Source organism: Myxine glutinosa, chromosome 2, assembly GCF_964187855.1.
Source record: "Myxine glutinosa chromosome 2, kmMyxGlut1.1, whole genome shotgun sequence".
NCBI lineage: Eukaryota > Metazoa > Chordata > Myxini > Myxiniformes > Myxinidae > Myxine > Myxine glutinosa.
In genome coordinates, this window is record NC_136262.1 from 113,781,378 (window position 1) to 113,801,260 (window position 19,883).

The window sequence follows — 19,883 nt, forward strand, 5'->3', positions numbered from 1 at the left end:
TTCGTTCTGTTTTTAATTGGTGCCGTCTTAAACAAATAAAAAGTAGCTTGACAAGCAGTCAAGCTCTGGATGGATTGACAAGCGGACAAATTTGGATGGACTGACGAGCAGGAGGAGATCAGATGGACTGACACGGACGAGCTCGGATAGACTGACAAGCAGGAGGAGCTCAGATGGACTGACAAACAGGACAAGCTTGGATGGACTGACATGGATGAGCTCAGATGGACTGACAAGCAGGACGAGCTCGGATGGACTGACATGGACGAACTCGGATGGACTGACAAGCAGGACGAGCTGAGATGGACTGACAAACAGGACGAGCTTGGATGGACTGACACGGAAGAGGTCGGATGGACTGACACGGACGTGCTTGGATGGACGGACATGCAGGACGAGCTCGGATGGGCTGACCCGGACGAGCTCAGATGGACTGACAAGCAGGACTAGCTCGGATGGACTGACACGGACAAGCTCGGATGGACTGACAAGCAGGACAAGCTCAGATGGACTGACAAACAGAGCGAGCTTGAATGGACTGACACGGACGAGCTCGGATGGACTGACAAGCAGGACGAGCTCGGATTTACTGACACGGACGAGCTCGGATGGACTGACAAGCAGGACGAGCTCAGATGGACTGACAAACAGGACAAACAGGACGAGCTTGGATGGACTGACATGGACGAGGTCAGATGGACGGACACGGACGAGGTCGGATGGACTGACAAACAGGACGAGCTCAGATGGACTGACAAGCAGGACGAGCTCGGATGGACTGACAAGCAAGACGAGCTTGGATGGACTGACATGGATGAGCTCAGATGGACTGACAAGCTGGACGAGCTCGGATGGACTGACACGGACGAGCTCGGATGGACTGACAAGCAGGACGAGCTCGGATGGACTGACAAGCAGGACGAGCTCGGATGGACTGACAAGCAGGACGAGCTCGGATGGACTGACAAGCAGGACGAGCTCGGATGGACTGACAAGCAGGACGAGCTCGGATGGACTGACACGGACGAGCTCGGATGGACTGACAAGCAGGACGACCTCGGATGGACTGACAAGCAGGACGAGCTCGGATGGAATGACACGCAGGACGAGCTCGGATGGGCTGACACGCAGGACGAGCTCGGATGGACTGACACGCAGGACGAGCCCGGATGGACTGACAAGCAGGACGAGCTCGGATGGACTGACACGGACGAGCTCGGATGGACTGACAAGCAGGAAGACCTCGGATGGACTGACAAGCAGGACGAGCTCGGATGGAATGACACGCAGGACGAGCTCGGATGGAATGACACGCAGGACGAGCTCGGATGGACTGACAAGCAGGACGAGCTCGGATGGACTGACAAGCAGGACGAGCTCGGATGGACTGACACGCAGGACGAGCCCGGATGGGCTGACACGCAGGACGAGCTCGGATGGACTGACACGGACGAGCTCGGATGGACTGACAAGCAGGACGAGCTCGGATGGACTGACACGCAGGACGAGCTCGGATGGACTGACACGCAGGACGAGCTCGGATGGATTGACAAGCAGGACGACCTCGGATGGACTGACACGCAGGACGAGCTCGGATGGACTGACACGCAGGACGAGCTCGGATGGACTGACACGCAGGACGAGCTCGGATGGATTGACAAGCAGGACGACCTCGGATGGACTGACACGCAGGACGAGCTCGGATGGACTGACAAGCAGGACGACCTCGGATGGACTGACACGCAGGACGAGCTCGGATGGACTGACACGCAGGACGAGCCCGGATGGACTGACAAGCAGGACGAGCTCGGATGGACTGACACGGACGAGCTCGGATGGACTGACAAGCAGGACGAGCTCGGATGGAATGACACGCAGGACGAGCTCGGATGGAATGACACGCAGGACGAGCTCGGATGGATTGACAAGCAGGACGACCTCGGATGGACTGACACGCAGGACGAGCTCGGATGGACTGACACGGACGTGCTCGGATGGATTGACAAGCAGACGGCCGTGCAACAGAATACTTGTCTCAATGAAGGCTCTGCATTGACAAAGTAAACAATCGAATTTATCAACCAAGTGTTGATAAGAGAAAATTTACAACTGTGCGGACAGGGTGCAGCTGACGTTGAGGGCAAAATCAGTGAAAAAGCCTTTTTATTTTATCTTTTAAATTTTATGAATAGTTAACGCTCGAAACTTTACACACACCTCATTACCCGTGGCAATAAACATACTTATCATCTTCTAGTTGATCAAATCCATCGGCAAGCTTCGTTGGATTGACAAGAAAGCAAAGTCATCATTTGAAGCTTGGTCAGGCTCCGTAGGATGACCACGTAACTCCAGGTGCCAACCATATTAACCATTAGATACTATTGGTGAGGTGTTTGTGGACCAAAGTTTTGTACCTGCAAGGAATGAGCGGCTGGAAAGGAATTGCTCACAAGGCTATTCCAAACAGAAACATATATCTGGAAAGAAATGTATAATGTCCCAGCCTCTTTCATGACAAATACCTCCCAAAATCTGCCACTTCCATGTCCGTGACCATAAGGTACCCAAGCATTCCTGTTTCTCTTCCTGACGATTTACCACCCAGGCACAGTGTCATCTGTATCGTTAGATAAGCCATCACGCACTCCTCCATTTCCAGCATTTGTAAAACGAATAATTACTTGTTCACAAATGAAAATCTCTTTCAGAGGAGCTCACAATTGGAATAAAAAGTCAAACAAGTTGATATAAAACATGACACAAGTAAACAGCATATATATATATATATATATATATATATATATATATATATATATATATATATATATATATAAATAAATACACACATACACTTGTATCTATCTATAATTCCAGTAATCTCTGTGTGTATGTGTGTGTGTATGTGTGTGTGTATGTGTGTGTGTATGTATGTGTGTGTGTTTGTCTGTGACCGCTGTTTCTCGACAACTACCGGTCCGATATACTTGAAACTTGCCAGGTATATTGCTGGGGACCCGAGGATGTGCCTTTTCAAGGTTTCATATTAATCGGACAAGTAGTTACCGAGCTATGGCGATTTAGCCGTTCGCCGTTCGCTTTGGCTTTGCGAATGGACCAAACCATTTCATGTAAATAGAGGGGGGGGTTCTACCGTACTCGCAAGCCGTTCGCTTTGGCTTTGCGAATGGACCAAACCATTTCATGTAAATAGAGGGGGGGGGGGGTTCTGTGGTCGTTACTGCCACGTGGTTTCAAAGTTTTTTTTTGTTGTTGTTGTTTGCACGCATGTTTTTTTGCACCCACGTACGGGCACGCTCTAGTATATATAAATGCAAGTTGCCTGATTGTGTCTGATCAGGGTAAACGTCGTAACCACAGCACGTACAATGCTGAATGGTCCCTCATTTATGAGCTATTTGGTCCAGACAGTGCATGAGGAGGATTACAATTATTGTTCTTCATGCAAACTCTAGTTTTATTCATTTTTGTTGTGCACGTGGTGTATATGCTCAGTCGTTGGTTCACACATCTACAGGAAGTATAAAAAATATATATAAATACAAACTATTCAGTCGAATCTGTCAATGTTATAATTACCTTTCCATCGATTTCCTTCACCGAGAAACCTTATCAATCTCAACAGTAATTTACTATTATGCTGTCAAATGGCAGTCATGTCAACCTCTAAAAATTTCCACCTTCCATTAGGAACGGAACCTGGGACTCCTTACTAATGCTTCCACAATCTTTTCATGCACGTGTGAGGCATGCAAAATAACGAGCTCACATGGTAACAATGACTTGTGTGAACGTAAGCACGAAGTTGCACAGGTGGTGTATAATCTGGGTCGCTGGTTCACACACTTACCAGAAGTAAAAAGTAATATAGCCACAAATTATTCAGTCAATTCTGTCCAACAAATAATTTCCTTTTCGTTGATTTATTTCACGGAGAAACCTTAGCAGTCTTAACAGTCAGTGACTATTGTTATGTTTGTCGGGGTAGAGGATGGAATACCATAGTACAGATAGGATCGTATAGGTATAGCATGGACCGTGGATGAGTAGGAGACATCTCGATGTATTAAGTCGGGAAGCTGGAGCTTAAGGTTGTTTATATGTCTTCACACGGGGGGTGGAGCTATGTTAACTATGTAGGGGTTAAGATTAGTTCCCCCCGTTTGTGATTGCCATAAAACCTTCCATAAAAACTCACGCTCATTATAACAACAACCGCCCATTAACCAACCATAACTGACACCATGCTGACAGAAGCCGAACATTCTCACTCAACAATTAAATCCTGCCCACCAACTGAGTAAGGAAAAAGGCCACACCCCGAAGTTCATTATTGGTCGAGCCCGACAATGTGGCGAATCAGTCGAATTTGGCGATTGGTCGAGATGATGTGACAGGGAAGGTTCGAGCTGGAGAAGAAGAAGAATCGCTCATCCCCCCCCCCCCCCCACCTCTCTCTCTCTCTCTCTTTCTCTCGCGCGGCTTTTGTCCCTGTTGGTCGCTTTTGTGCTGGTGCTTCTGGCTAGTGTGCGCTTTGGAGGAGAGGGAAGGAAGAAGAAGACTCTCACCCTCTCGGTCTGGTTTTCGTCTCGGGCGGTCGCCTTTATCTCTGGCTCTCGGCTGCGGCTGACCGGGGCGTGCTTGTGAGGTGAAATTTTCAGAGCTTTGTGAACTTTTCGATCATGAGGAAGGGGTGTTGTTGGACTATGGTGCTTTTCGGGGGAGCAGAGAGCCATGTCTCACTTGGCGGTAGAAGCGAGGAAGGGCTGTTTGACTGTTTGCTTGGCGCCTCGGCGTTTTTGACTTGGGGGTTCGGTGCCATTGTTGGAGCGCTTCCCGTGCAAGTGGCTACACGAGCGGCGACGACCAACAAGCCCCTCAACACATTTTTCACCAGAGCTGAGTACCGGCCGACTCAACAAAATAATTTATTTTCTTTTATCATCCCCCTGTTGTGTATTTGTGTCTGAGTGGAGACGTCTCAAATTAGGATTTAGTTTTACCTCAACCTTTATTTTGCCTTGTTATATTTCATTGAATTAATTATTGTGGCATTTCATTTGGTGTGTTTTGTTTGCATGGTGTTGGGTCCGAGAATAAACCTGTGTGGCTCCGTCTAGGTAAGCGCTTTGGTTCCTTCACCCACACACGACGGACCAACCGCCAGGTTCGGCTACGCGCCTCGGAGTAAAGGACCATTACGGCTATTTATCACCCAGCTGTGTTAATCGCGGGCTGACACGACAATATTATGTGGACTTGGAATTGGGAGAGTGGGGGAGGAATGTGGATTTGGAGTTGGGAGGGGTGGAAGGTTTGATGACTGGGGTTGGTAGGGGGGGCGGGTTATGACTTGAAGAAGAAAGAGGCAGGCACAAAGTTTGGAGGGGGGGACTTGAGAACGTTAAGAAGAAAGGGGGAGTGGAGGACAGAGTGTTGGAGTGCGGGGAGGGGAGAGGGAAGGGACAGAGTTGGCAAAGGGGAGTTGAGGCTTTGGGAGGGTTGAGGATTTGGGGTTAGGAGGGGGATTGAGGACTTAAAGAAGAAAGGGGGAGCTGCAGAAATGGGTTGGAAATGGGGGCATTTGAGTACTTGAAGAACAAAGGATGAGTGGAGGACAGAGTTGGAGTGGAGGGGGCAGAAAAGGGATATAGTTGGGAAAGGGTGGCTGAGGCCTTGGGTTGAGGGTTTTGAGGACTTGGGGTTGCGGTTTGAGGGTTTGAAGAAGAAAGGAGGAGAGGATATGTGTGTATGGGGGAGGTGGGGATGGCAGAGAGGGGACAGAGCTGGTAGAGGGGATTTGAGGACTTGGATAGGGAGGGGGTTTGAAGACTTGGTATTGAGGACTTTAAGAAAATGAAGACGGAATTTCCATGGGTACCTGCCAATATGCTCTCACAGCACAATCCTAGCAAACTCCTTAAATATTTAACATTATATTGGGAGTGAATTAGCTTATGACAGCCTGGTGGAAGTGTGTGTGTCGTTGGTTGTTATCTCCAAATGCGAGTTTCAGAAGGTGGAACGGAGTCCTCCCAGGTCTCAAAGTATCCACCTCCATTTCAGTAAGGGATCATGATTCATGGAGCAGTTTGTGAAGTTTTCTTGTTCTCAAAGTTTTGTTCCTAAGGCTCTTTTTGAGGATTGTCACCGAGCCTCGGATAGCTTCCAACTGTATTTTGTTTGTCGGAATATTCCCAGGGATTGTTTTTAAGATCTCTGTGAGGTTGTTTTTTTATCATTACCATTGCTCAATAATCACTGGTACAATTCTGGCACAATTTAGCTTCCAGGATCTTTTCACTTCATTTTCTTGATTTCTGCATTGTTGAGGCTAAAATTACTGGGTACTAACACCTCAATTAGCAATGCCTTCTTTTATTGTACCTCACTACTCTATCAGGTCACAATGCTTTGTTTTCTATATTCACGCTTGATGGGATCATTGGGTCATATGTGAGCATTACTTCCTTGTTTTCAGTGATTGCTTTTGGTTCATGTTCCACGAGTTTTCTGGAACTGAGATATTGAAAAGTTTTTGCAAATGTGCCAGTGGATTACTTGTCATACTTTGTTGTGCCTTTGGGTGTACAGCTGTTCTGACATGAGTTTGTTTTACATCCCGATCGGAGGTGACTCGTACTTTCTGTTTCTACATTACAGAACCTATACTTGTCTGATTGACTCAGACCCGCCATTTTCTTAAAGCCATTCGTCCTTGGTCTTGTGCATTTATTATGTTTCATTCTCCATCCCAGTTGAGCCGACCTCTTCTTAGCCATTCCAAAGAGCCTTCTTTGTCTACACCCAATCGGTCCAACTCTTTTTACATCTACCTGCTCTTTTATCTTCTCCTGGTTGTCAGTATATAGCTGTTGATATTTTGTTTTAGATTTTTATTTTGTCTTTGTTTGCAACATTTTCTATTCACACCTGCTTTTGCAAGGGGTGGGGTGGAGACATCGTTTCTGATTTGTTGCTTTCGTATTTGTGTACAAATTGGATTTGGTAGTCTGTTGCACTTTTCCCATATTCAGCCAATCCTAGTTGTCATTCTGTGCACTTGGTTGAGCTCCATCAGGCCGCCACCTCCTTCTCATCTCGGCAGATACATTCTCGGGATGCATTGATTTTTGTCGAGCATTTTGTGGATGGTGAGGAGTTTCCTTGTTTTGATATCCAGTTTATTGATTTGTGATTGTGGCCAATATATTATTCCGCAGCTGCACTGGAATATTGGTATTGCGAGTTAGTTTATGGCTTTGATTTTGTTCCTTGGAGAAAGGTATGTTTTCAGAATCAGCCTCGTTCTATGCAGGTATTCTTTGGTAATTGTTTGCGCATTTGTTTATGATGTATTTGGTAGTTCTCTTCTACTCCAAGGTATTTGTGAGATGCTTCATTGTCTAGCTCCTGTATTTTTGGGTCGAATTTATGTTGTCCATTTTTTTGGTCTACCTTGTATGAATGTGCACTTGGCACACTTATCTTGGCCAAATTCCATGTGAATGTCGTCTGAGTACTGTTTCACTAATTACCTCCGCCACCTAAGGTGGGTGGGCAGAGGTTATGTTTTCACCCCTGTCTGTTTGTCTGTGGGTAGGATGTCTCAAAAAGTTATGCACAGATTCAGATGAAATTTGGTGGACAGGTTTGGTGCGTATTGATTCGATTTTGGTAAATCCAAGAAATTTTTTTAATTAAGTGATTCATCACCCTTGAGAGATGGATTCAAAAATGATAGCATGATATTTCATGAAGTTGAGGATGGGTCATGACAAAACTTGGTGGATGAGTTGGGTAGGTGACAAGAACAAGCAGATTAGATTTTGGTTAAGGTAGCTGGATCTATCAGTGGCTGGATCTATCAGTGGCTGGATCTATCAGTGGCTGGATCCATCAGTGGCTGGATCTATCAGTGGCTGGATCTATCAGTGGCTGGATCTGGACCTTAATCAAGGGTTACCAATTATTTTTGAGGTCAACATAGGGCAACTTTCTAAAATTGTCAATTTTGATCTGATTGATTTGATAATCTGAGCAGGATTTGCATATCAGCTCACTGAATTCAATCACAAACTATTTTAAGGTCCAATTTGTTTTAGGGATTTCACAAGTATCGTTCTCTGCACGAAGTCTTTCTTGTTTGTTAGTTTGTCTGTCTGTCTGTCTGTCTGTCTATCTGTCTGTTTTTCCACACAGAACACGACTACATGTATTAACTAGAACGCCACTCAGTAGAGCGTATACTTCGGCCGTGGGTGGCCGCTGCTGAGCCCAATCTTCCAATGGTAAAAAAATCCTTCAAAAAATTCCTGGATCCGGAATAATATCCTGAGCTTCACCAAAACTAATCAATTCTTCCTCATCCCAAGGGCAATCATCCCACCAACTTTCATCCAAATCGTTCAAAACTTTTCCAGATATCTTGTTCACAAACACACGAACACACGAACATACGAACACACATATGCACATACACACACACACACACACACACACACACACACACACACACACACACACACACGGACGGACACGATTGAATGCATTACTCCCTAGCGTGAGTAATTACATTTATCCCATTTTAACCCGAAGACCCTTTAAGACCATTATCACCCTTAAGACACCGAAGACCCTTTCAAATCCTCAGACCTTTTAAGACCCTGAATACCCCTAAGACTCTTTAGACACCTAAGACTCTTTACACCCATCAGAAGTGATTGCCGGCGGGGCGATGTGTCGCAAGCCAGGTCATAGAAGAGCGGGCTCACTTGTGGATTCGTGGCTCCTGGGTGTTTCATCATCAGTGGCTGGCTCGTCATCGTTGTCTCTGCGGAGACTACCTGCTGCGCTAAACCCAGGTCTGATTGATGTTCTGGAGTGCTGGGTGTGCCGTGCCGCTCCGGACTGACCTGGTTGGGGCATTCTGGGCATGCCATGCTGTTCCAGACGGACCTGAACATCTCAGTGAATTGGGGGGATCGTTGGCATGAACCTTGTGGCCGTTGGTGGTTGGTACCAGACAAATGAGTATCAACAATAAAGAGCAGAGCACCTTGGGGTACCATCCACTGGGGTCGTGGGGGAACCTCCATGCCCTACAGGAGACGCGGGCCTTCTAGCTCGTGCAACCCTCTAAAGCACCGCAGCGGGTTTCGCAGGACCCGACCTATTAGTTCAGGTCGGGCATCTTGTCTTCCCCTAATTGTATCTCTGTCAAGAGAAGACGGGCCCATAGCTGTTTCCTTAAGTTGACTTAATATAGTTAATCCGATCAGTGGGTGTGAGTGTCGCATAAGTGTAAGGGGAATCATTGCATGGACAAATCTTGTTTTTGTGCCATTTATTTATTCAAGACATATAGATAAACCTGTCTTGGTCTCCCGCTCATCCTGCTTGCTCTGATGGTTTCTCTGGTGTCTCAAATAGAATCTGTTTGAGATAGTGATTGGTCGCGGTCCTTATACCATTACATTTCCAGGCATCACGTGGGTTTTGGTTGCTCGGCCAAAGATAGAATCTGTACCATGATCGCCGCCGGCACAGCACTCGCCCGGCACAAGTACTTAAACCCACACGGTAACGTGGCCTTTGGGCATGAGGCTCTGGCGGTGGGAGACTGACGTGTTCGCTCAGCGACTCACCGGATTCGAACTTGGCCAACCGGGTTGGACCAGCGGACCGTTACTTACTTGCAAGCAATCTCGTGAAAAATGTGGAGAAACACATTTGTCCTCAACCGAGAAAGTGGGTCTAGAGGGGTCAATATATGGTTGAACCCCAGAAAATTGATACAAAAGGTTTTTCAATGGATTCTGGTACCATTGGGCATGCTAAATAACATACTAAAAATCTAGTAACATCTGACTTTCGGAAAGGGGTCATTTTCAAGATGGCGTCCAAGATGGCCGACGGGAGCTTAAAATGGCCATATCTCAATTATTATTCAACCTAGAAAGGTGGTTTTGGTGTCTAACCCTAGGTTTTAGGGCCCAAGGAATCCAATTGAATCAATAAAATTACCATCAGTTAATTATTTATTGACAAGTCCAAGATGGCATCCCAAGGTGACATCCTGATCCACTAAAATGGCTCTGTCGAATAGTAGTCAACCTAGAGAGATTTTTTCAGTGTGTATACCTAGGTTTAAGGCACCCAGGAAATCATCAAAATTACTTAAATAAGCACAAAGTAATCAGGTAATCCAGTAAGCCAGGTTTACCAGCCCATTAGGCATTTGTTGTCTTATACAATGAGTGGCTATTCATCGTCATCCTCCGACTCACCAGCTAATGAACCAAGTGTGTGTTTCAGATTGGAGATAAGAGTGTAATGTGTCTACACCACTGCCACCTGTGACTCCAGTCCACAGTATTCAGTGATCATTACAGACAAAGGTTTGTACAAAGCTTGAGAGGTTATGGCAAGGGACAGACTATTTTATATTGGGGAGGGGGGGGGGGGGGGAGGACTGAAAAATCTGACAAACAATTTATTTTCATCTCAAAAGGAATAAGTATATTATTTGGTACGTGTATGCATAAACAGAATCCATATTTTTTAGACATTTCCAAAAGAAATGTACACAACTTTTCCCAGCTATAGCCTGGGGGGGGGGGGGGGGGGGGAGGAGGGCACTCCATGTGTTCAGGGTAGTAGGACTGTGCCACCCATAAGGGTGGCTTTTTGGCAATTTGAGTATATTCAAGGGTGTGGAAAATTCCATGTGTTGTATATTCAAATTTTGTCACAGTTATCAGTAGTGTATATATGTTGCTTCTGGGACACTCTCATTTTCCCATTGACTTACATGTAAATTTTCCTCTTAACCTCATTGCCCATTAACACCTCTATTTCTGCCACCCTGATCTTTACGAACCTTTTGGCCTTTTGACATAATAGCTAGAGCGAAGGATAACCAACTCCTATCCTTAATGTTGTTCATTAGACCACTCAAACAATGATCCTACGAATATTTGCTCCCTCTCACCATCACTTTTCTTCATTTCCCCTTAACACCCCCTTGGCCTTGTGGACCTTTTAGCCTTTTACTCTTAATATCGATGATCATTGTTGTTGTTTAGTAGACCACTCAAACAACGATCCTACAAATATTTGTTTATGCGTAGGAAATAATTTAATTCTCCTACAACTCTCTTCACCATCTAATACATTAACAAAGTATATGTTTGAGTTTGGTTCTTTATCAAGATATTTTAACTGAGCTCCAATAAAATGGTAAACCTCCCTCAATGTTCTTGTTTGACCTCCTCCTCTCCCACACACCATTTTTAAATTAAAGTATATATTTTCCTGACAACCATCAAAGTTTTCCATCCACTCAAAAATATTTCCATCTTTTTTACCCAACTCACCAGTATTTAAATTAATTCTCTTATTTGTTTTGTGAACTTTTTTACCAGTTGTCTTTTCAATTATACCTATTTGATATTTTTCACATTCGTTATGTTTACCATTTATATACCAAGGTTGATTACACCTCCACTCTTTAGTCTGGTTGGTACTTGGTTCTATCATTTATATAATAGTAAAAAGGCGGCGGTAGCCCGTTAAAATCCCTAACCCCCCCCCCCCCCCCCTTTTAAACTTATCACTTATATACTTATATAACCATAAGGGAGACTATCAATTCCATTTTCTAAAATAAACCTCTTATCATCAAAAGCCCCCAATGCTTTCTTATTCACCTCTTCTGAATATAATTTATGTTTATAACTTCTTATTCCATTAATCTTTCTAAACTCTTCTTTCTTTGTTGTTAAACAGTTATAATAATCCTTAAAGTTTATTGTTTCTTTAATAACATTTTTCTTTACACCTTTTAACTTCTTATCAGTCTTTTCAACGTTATTCACAATGTATTCATAAGCATAAGCCTTAGACCTCAATCCCACAAATTCACTCATGACATTTCCTCCTAATTCATCCTTAAACTTTCCAATCACCTTTTTATTTTTAGAAGAGAACAACTCACTCTCTGGACTGTAATTACTAGTGTCATAGATATTAATGTCCTTTTTCATGTCTGAATAAACATCATCAGTATTAATTTGCAAAATAAAACTATCTGTATCCATATAAAGTAGATTAACATCATTTTGATATTTATTCCTCAAGTTATTATAAAAGTAATCATACATTAATGACTTTGATAAATCAAGAATTCATGTTCCAATATAAATAGGTTTGTCCATTTCAATACTCTCTTTAATCAAATGGATCGCACAAAAGTTCTCAGTAAAGACCTCAGCTCTAGTAAAACTCGGTCTATTAATTAATTTTGATGCTTGTTTCCAAGATGTTGATAGTCTGATATTTTGTCTTTTCCTCACATTTTCCATGGTCTTACCAAAGACCGCATTATTCATCAATTTATAAAAGTCTTTCTCAAAATCTGTTTTTGACTCTGTTCTTTTTGGGTATTAAAATCAATGTACCCCTTTAACCAATGACTTTGATTGAACTTTAGAACCCTATGGATCTTCTCTACTCTTAGACCTTTTGATAAATATTGTCACAAATTTCTTTGGTGTAGAACATAATTTTTCTTGTTATATAATGTAGTAAGTAATTTTTCTGTTGATTCACCGATATTAAATGATTGTTGATAATCACTTAACCACTCCTTCTTTGGACTTTCCTTTTCACAAGCAAATGGGAGATCTTTGTGTAGGTTATGAAGTTCCTCTGGATATTTCAAATCGACCTCAAAATAATAACCAACCTTTGAATCATCCAATTCTTTTTGTGTAGAGATACATACATCTTGTAAAACCTTTTTGTAATCTTTTTCCTTTACCCATCTAAGTTTTCCATAAGGAAGAGCCTGAGACATTGCCCAGCCATACAGGTTGTTCGCATCATAATACATCAAGTAGGAGCTCTCTACCGATGGATCATAATTTGGAATGTACTTGTTATTTGCTTTAGCATATCTCTTTGAACAGACTTGTGAAATTCCTCCTCTCTTTGCCTTTTCAATCATCAAAAGCATATCAACATCGGTTATTAAATCCAAATCTTGTTTTGTCATTTTCAACATCGCGCTCCAAGCCAATCCAGGAGCAGTGTAATAGTGAGCAGGATCCAATCCATATCCAGAATGACAGATTGTTCTGAAAGCCTCAAACACATCAGCCAACAAAAGCACATCAGTTTTGAGGTACAAATCGTGATACTCACCAAGATTCTTAATGTTATATTTTTTCCAAACATTTTGTGCGTGTACATAATCTTTATCAGATATATGACTATTATTTAATTTGGTATAGAAATTTTCTTTTAAAGGAAGTTGTGTTTCATTGAATCTCTCAAAAGAGTCCATATAGTCATAGGGGTAAATTCCCTTTTGTGTTAGTAAATCTTTATCTGAAAAATACTCTGAAAGACATGGAAACTCTTTAAGATTTTGAACCAAGTTAGCCAATGGACTTGCCATGAATTTAAATGTATCAATAAATCTGATATGAGTAATAGGAGATGTGTGAATTGTTTTTGTGAATGAAATGTATTTCTGATCCGTGTTTGGAATTGCTGAGATACTTCCAGAAGTCTTTGAGAGTTCCTTGATAAATAGATGTGTATCATAATGAGCGTTGTTATGAAGAAAAACAGGAATGAAAGAGGGGAGTTGATAATTAATATTACAACTTTGATGAGCCGGACCTCTATATTTACCAGTGAGATGACAATGGTCTCTAACCTTTAGACCTTTACCAATTTTCTTCTCACAAATATGACAGGCAACCTTTGGCTGTCTAAATTCGCTTTTTTCTTTACTTGTTAAGGACATTGGTTTATTGGTTTCTCTCATTATCTTGGTTAATCGGACACAGTCTTTTTCTAGTCGTTTCACAAACTCCTCTGGGGTATTTGAGCCTCTATACACCTCTAACTTGTTATATTCATCACCAACGGATGATTTGATAAAATAACAAAAACCACAAGGAGTATGTTTTTGATATTTATTTGTGTATGATTCTTTTGGATCTGGAGAAGCAGTATCAATTTTTTCTAAAATACTTTCAAAATCAGCATATATAACAAATGGATGTTTTATTGTTTTCTTTTCATCTTTGAATGTGATCTTTGAGCCTTTTTTAGGCATGTTGATTACCGTTGATTTATGTTCACCACAATAATTCTAATGTTTATCTAATCTTTCTTGTGTATGGAAGAAGTTAAGACAACGCATACAAATATATATTTTATTTGTTCTTTTACATACTTGTGGTTTTATTAATTTTGTAATATCTTTGATGTATGTATAATGTGAATTTTCGTCTGAATTAAAATATAGAAGATTAATATGAGTTTGTTTACAATTGTCAGAAAGCTTTAAAACCTGAATGTTGTTTGTTTCTGTTAGACCATAAACATTAACTGATAAATTATTCAACTTTTCAAATTTAGGAATATCATTTAAAGTCATCGGAAACTTTAGATCTTTCGTATTTAATGTATTCTCATATTTTTTATAATGAGATACTCTTTCATCATGAAAATGTGGAGGATGTAAGTGTGCTAGAATAGACCAGAGAAAACATTTATTGTCTTTATTTTTGATATTGATAACTGCTTTTCTATTTTTGATAACACTGGGTAAATCAATGTAAGAAGAAGCTTTTAGAGGATCTGATTTAAGAATATGAATGTCTATGTAAATAATTTTTCCTATATTGAATCCACTTCCTACGATTGAATTATCCACATCTTGCTCTTGTTTAATAAGTTCATCATAGACTCCTGATGTTTTAAAATCTTGATATGAAGATATAAAGTGTGGCTCAGTTCTCATGTGTGGTGTATCTATAACTCCTTCGTCCTTTGTCATTTCTAATTTTACTCCCATATAAAATTTAAGTGGTTTCATTTCTTTTAGTGTTTTTTCAATCAACGTTTGAACAGCAGGTTTAACTATTTCTACAGCATCAACTATAGACTCTGGTTCAGGAGGTTTGAAGTTAAAGACTCTTATTTTAATATGTCCTTTGAATGCACCATCAGAGTTTTTAGTTGTGATAAAATTTGATAAATGTTGATTTGTTTTAAGATGTATTTCGAAGCCTTTCTTGAGGATATTTTTATTACAGGCAGAACAGTGTTTTGTTTCCTTCTGAATAGGAGATAGTAGGTGAAGTAGATTAAATGTGTGTTTGTTAGTTTTAAGGTGTCTTTTGTATTGTTTATATTCTTGTTCACAAACGTTGCAATACGTTGCTTTGATCATATTTATATAGCAAAATTATACTTAAAGTAAAACACGTTTTTAGAGGCTTTTTAAAAGATGAAACTGTACTTAAAGTAAAACACTTATAGAAGAAAGTGCCTTTTTACAGGCTTTTTATATATGAAACTATACTTAAACTAAAACACTTTTTCACTCAGAATCATCTGAGTCATAACTATCACATGAATACTCAGAATCATACTCAGAGTCATCAATAAAGCTACTCTCATAACTATCATTTGAGCACAAACTATTAGCATCATAACTATCATCTGAGTTCAATGAAATACTATCATCACCAACGTCCGAGTTCAATGAAATACTATCATCACTATCGTCCGAGTTCAATAAAATAGTAAAATCTTCACTGCTGTAATGACTCATATTTAATTAGCAGGAAAAATATTCCCATCAATATCTATATACTTTCTTTCATTAACAGATTCAATCTCTACATTTTTAATATCAAAAGTTATCTTTAAATAATCTCTAACTATCATAGAACGAAATGACATTTCACCAGAAATATTAACATCATTCATTTTACTAAGATCTACACCCTTTGGATTATTAAAGTAAATACAAATTTCTCCACGAGTATTGTTGATGGTCTTATCATTCTTTTTCAAAGTATCGCGATCGATCACTTTTTCAAGCTTTGAATAAATTGCCAGGAGTGGAGGAGAAACTTTTGTTAGATTTACTTTAATGGATGTCTTTCCAGGTATAGTTAGAGCTCTTCCTTTAAATGAAATAGAGGGGCTCATGTTATTTTCCATAACTGGGTTTACCCAAAAATTTCCATATTTATCTTTGTTCAATTTAACATCTTTGACATATTTTTCTATATCTTTCACCGAAGTAGAGATTGATTGAAATTTGTCTTTTGTGCTTTGAAACATTGTATTTATTAATGAATAAACTTGTGTTTAGTTTAAGTAAAAATTTACCATATAAATATGATAAGTTCTGAAGGATATTTAGAATTTCCAGACTCTCCATATGATAATTAGAGAATTGTCCGGCTTGTGATAGAATAGGGCTTAATAATGAGGGTTCATATAAACAATGTATTTTCTGTGATTTAATTTTAATTAATGATAATAAAAAAAATATATATATATATAACTCTTTTAAATTAGAACCAAAAATGAATTACTTTACAAGATTAATAAGAGAGATGAATGTTAAGTATTGTGATGATAATACACCATTTCTTTCAAGGGAAGAGACTATTTGTATTGAGGAAATGTATAAGGGTTTAATGATATTTATTATTCAAAATAATTTTAATGGAAATGTTAATACAAGATACTATATAAATAAAATAATGAATTATTTTGAAATTAAACCCGAACTCAGGATAAAATATAGTTTCTAAAATAGCTCAAAAAAAGTTAGATGACTTGTTTTCCAAATATATAAATGAATGATTTTTTACCCGTTTGGGAAAATAAGATAAAATTTAATAACCATAAAAACATTCCAAATTCATTGAGATGTCTAATAGTTGGTTCAAGCGGATGTGGAAAAACCTGTTTACTTTTAAAGATGCTCCTTGGTCCTAATTTTTTCGATTATGATAATTTAATAATTTTTACAAAGTCTAGTTTTCAACCCGAGTATCAACTACTCTCACAGGGGTTTAATGCAGGTCTTAAAAAGGAAGACATTATCGGTTTATTTAAACTTCAAAACAAACTAAATTATTATAATATTGAAGAAATAATACAATTATTTTGTGATACACAGAAATCAAAATCGAAACCAAAACCCATAACTTGTATTCTCAGTGATAATACGGATGATATACCTTCACCTCAAGATTTAGATAAATCAAAAAAGAACCTCGTCATCTTTGATGATTGTGTTAATGAGAGAAACCAAACAGTAATGGACAGCTACTATACAAGAGGGAGACATTCTTCTTGTAATTGTATTTATCTTAGTCAGTCATATTTTCAACTCCCTCGACGCTCAATAAGAAACAATGCCAATACTTTTATTTTATTTAAGTTAAATTCAATAGATGTAAATAATTTTTGGAGAGATAATTGCTCTACGTTATGTAGTAAAAATGAATTTGAAAATTATATGAAACACACGATTGGAAAATATAAATATATTGTTGTGAAACAAGATGAGATATTAAAGGATGTATTTTTATTTTAAACATAATTACATATATAAATGATAACTATTATTATTAATCTTGTGGGTAAATCTGCTTCAGGAAAGAACTTTCATAAATCTAAACTCTTGAATAGTAAAAATGAAAAGATTGTAAGTTTTTAAAAAAAACACCCTATGATTCGTTTTGTGAGTACTACAACCAGAGCAAAGCGACCAGGAGAAGTAGAAGGGAAAGATTATTACTACATTTCAATGGAGGAACATATGCGATTGAGGAACGAAGGTCAAATATTTGAGGAGGTCTCTCTTGGTTCTACAAAATATTCACATTGTAAGAGTGAGTTAAATAAAGTAAAATCTAATGGTCTTGGGATTTTAGAAACTAATCCTGAAGGAATGAGACAAATTATTAAACAATTGTGTGGTGATGGAGTTAAGATTTTATCATTCGGTTTTGATATCGATGAGGAGACTCAACACAAATGTATGAAAAGCAGAGATACAAGTATTAGTGAAGAAGAAATAACAACTCATATTAATACCAATAAAGAATTTGATGAAATATTTAAAGAAAAGTATTTATTTCAACACATTTACTATAATGATGAAGAAAAGGAAAATTTTCCCATTGACCTTTACAATTCATTAAATGATATTTTTCAATACTAAATGAATGCCGAAGAAAGAGCAAGAAAGTTTAAGGAACATCAACAATTAGTTTCAAAAGTTGTTAAACAACAGGAAGGGACAAAGAAGAAACGGAGACAAAAACTGACTGGCGAAGAAGTCTTTGAAAGAAAACAAGAGAAATTCTTTAAACCACTTTTGAAAACTCAACACTCACCTACAGTCCCCACGGTAGAATTTACTCCAAAAAAACTTCAAATGATCAAAGATTTTAGTCAAATGACAGAGCAAGAACTTGGTGAATTAGAATATGATGACGAGGGATTATTTCGGAAACTTGAGGAGGTAAATCAACCCCCTAATTATGTTGTGGAAGCTCTTCAAAACAATGAGTATTCGGCGGGTTCAAAAACCAGAGCAGGTCTCATTCCAACAGAAGAACCAGCACAGTTCCATCTTGTGAAAGAAAAGTTATTGATATTTAATGATAAATTGGTGTTCTTAAGTTCTGCTCAACCAAATGTTGAATTAACTCCAAGATTAATGTTTCTTCTAACAAACTCCAGATTCAGCGGTTCAAAATATTTTGAGGAACCACTTGATATGGAAAGAGAGGAAGATAGGGTATATATTGATTTACTAAACGCACTTGATTATAGAGTTTCTGTTGCTGGTAAAAGTAAGAAGAATGAGAAGGAGAAACATATTATTGATGCTTTAAGTAAGCTTGGTTCGGGTGTTAGCTTTCTTCCAAATGACCCATCACAATTAGTTAATAGGCTATTATTGTTGTTAGGTAGTAAGAAGGCTGGAAACAACAATTGTTTTAATGAAACATCCGCCATTTTAGACCAGTTGATGAATATGAAAATAATTAATAAATGTCAATACAAAGATATTTTATTAGATATTAAATAAGATGAGAAGCACAATTCTTAGTTTTAATTTTACAACGAGTGATTACACAGCATCATTCCCTTACCCACTACAACTTGACCCCCTTACCTCATATGAGGCATCTTTATTGTCGATGGAAACTTATAATACCTTGTTTAATATCACAGAGAAAAACAACAAGTTTAGTTATAATCCAGGAAGTGGATATAAAACTATAACCGTTTCACCCGGAGCTTACGAGATTTCTCAAATATCTTCAGAAGTCTCTCGCCTTATGAAAGAAAAAGGTGATGAACCAAAAAATATGGTAATAGATATTCAAAAACACACTTCAAAATCAACGATTAAACTTAAAAAATAATTATAAAGTTGATTTCACGATTGAAAATTCGTTCAGAGAGCTATTGGGTTTCTCTTCAAAAAAGATTGAAACTAACAGTGATAATGTCATTCAAATATCCTCCGGTATAAATTCAGTATTAATTCATTGTGATTTGATTGATGGTGCTTATAACGATGGAATAAGAACAAATACAATATTTTCATTCAGCGCATACTCAACACCGATTGGTTATAAATTCAATATGGAACCAAAAAATCTTGTCTATTTACCTGTGTCAGGAAAAACCATATACAGAGTAAATTTTAGGATAACCGATCAAGATAATCGTATGATCTCCTTTAATGAAGAAATTATATCCATCAGAATTCACCTTCGTGAAGTTTTTTTTGATAAATAAATAATGGTTATTGTGAGAAAACACGAGTTGGGAAAATATAAAATAATTACAGGGGATGGGATGTTCCTTTCACCATACTATAAGGGTGAAGGTATGTTTCTTGGTAGAGGATACTATAAACCAAAGAGACAACGGGGTGTGGGACATCAATTTAGAAATAAAGGAGATGGGATAATTGATACTCTAATGGGTATTGGTTCAACCATCCTTAA

General features: G+C 39.2%; 1 protein-coding gene across 3 annotated transcripts in view; it reads left to right on the plus strand.

The window, feature by feature from the left end:
* LOC137413313 (tumor protein 63-like) overlaps positions 1 to 19,883 on the plus strand; it is a 109,937-nt gene that overhangs the window by 31,508 nt on the left and 58,546 nt on the right. The window lies entirely within an intron of this gene.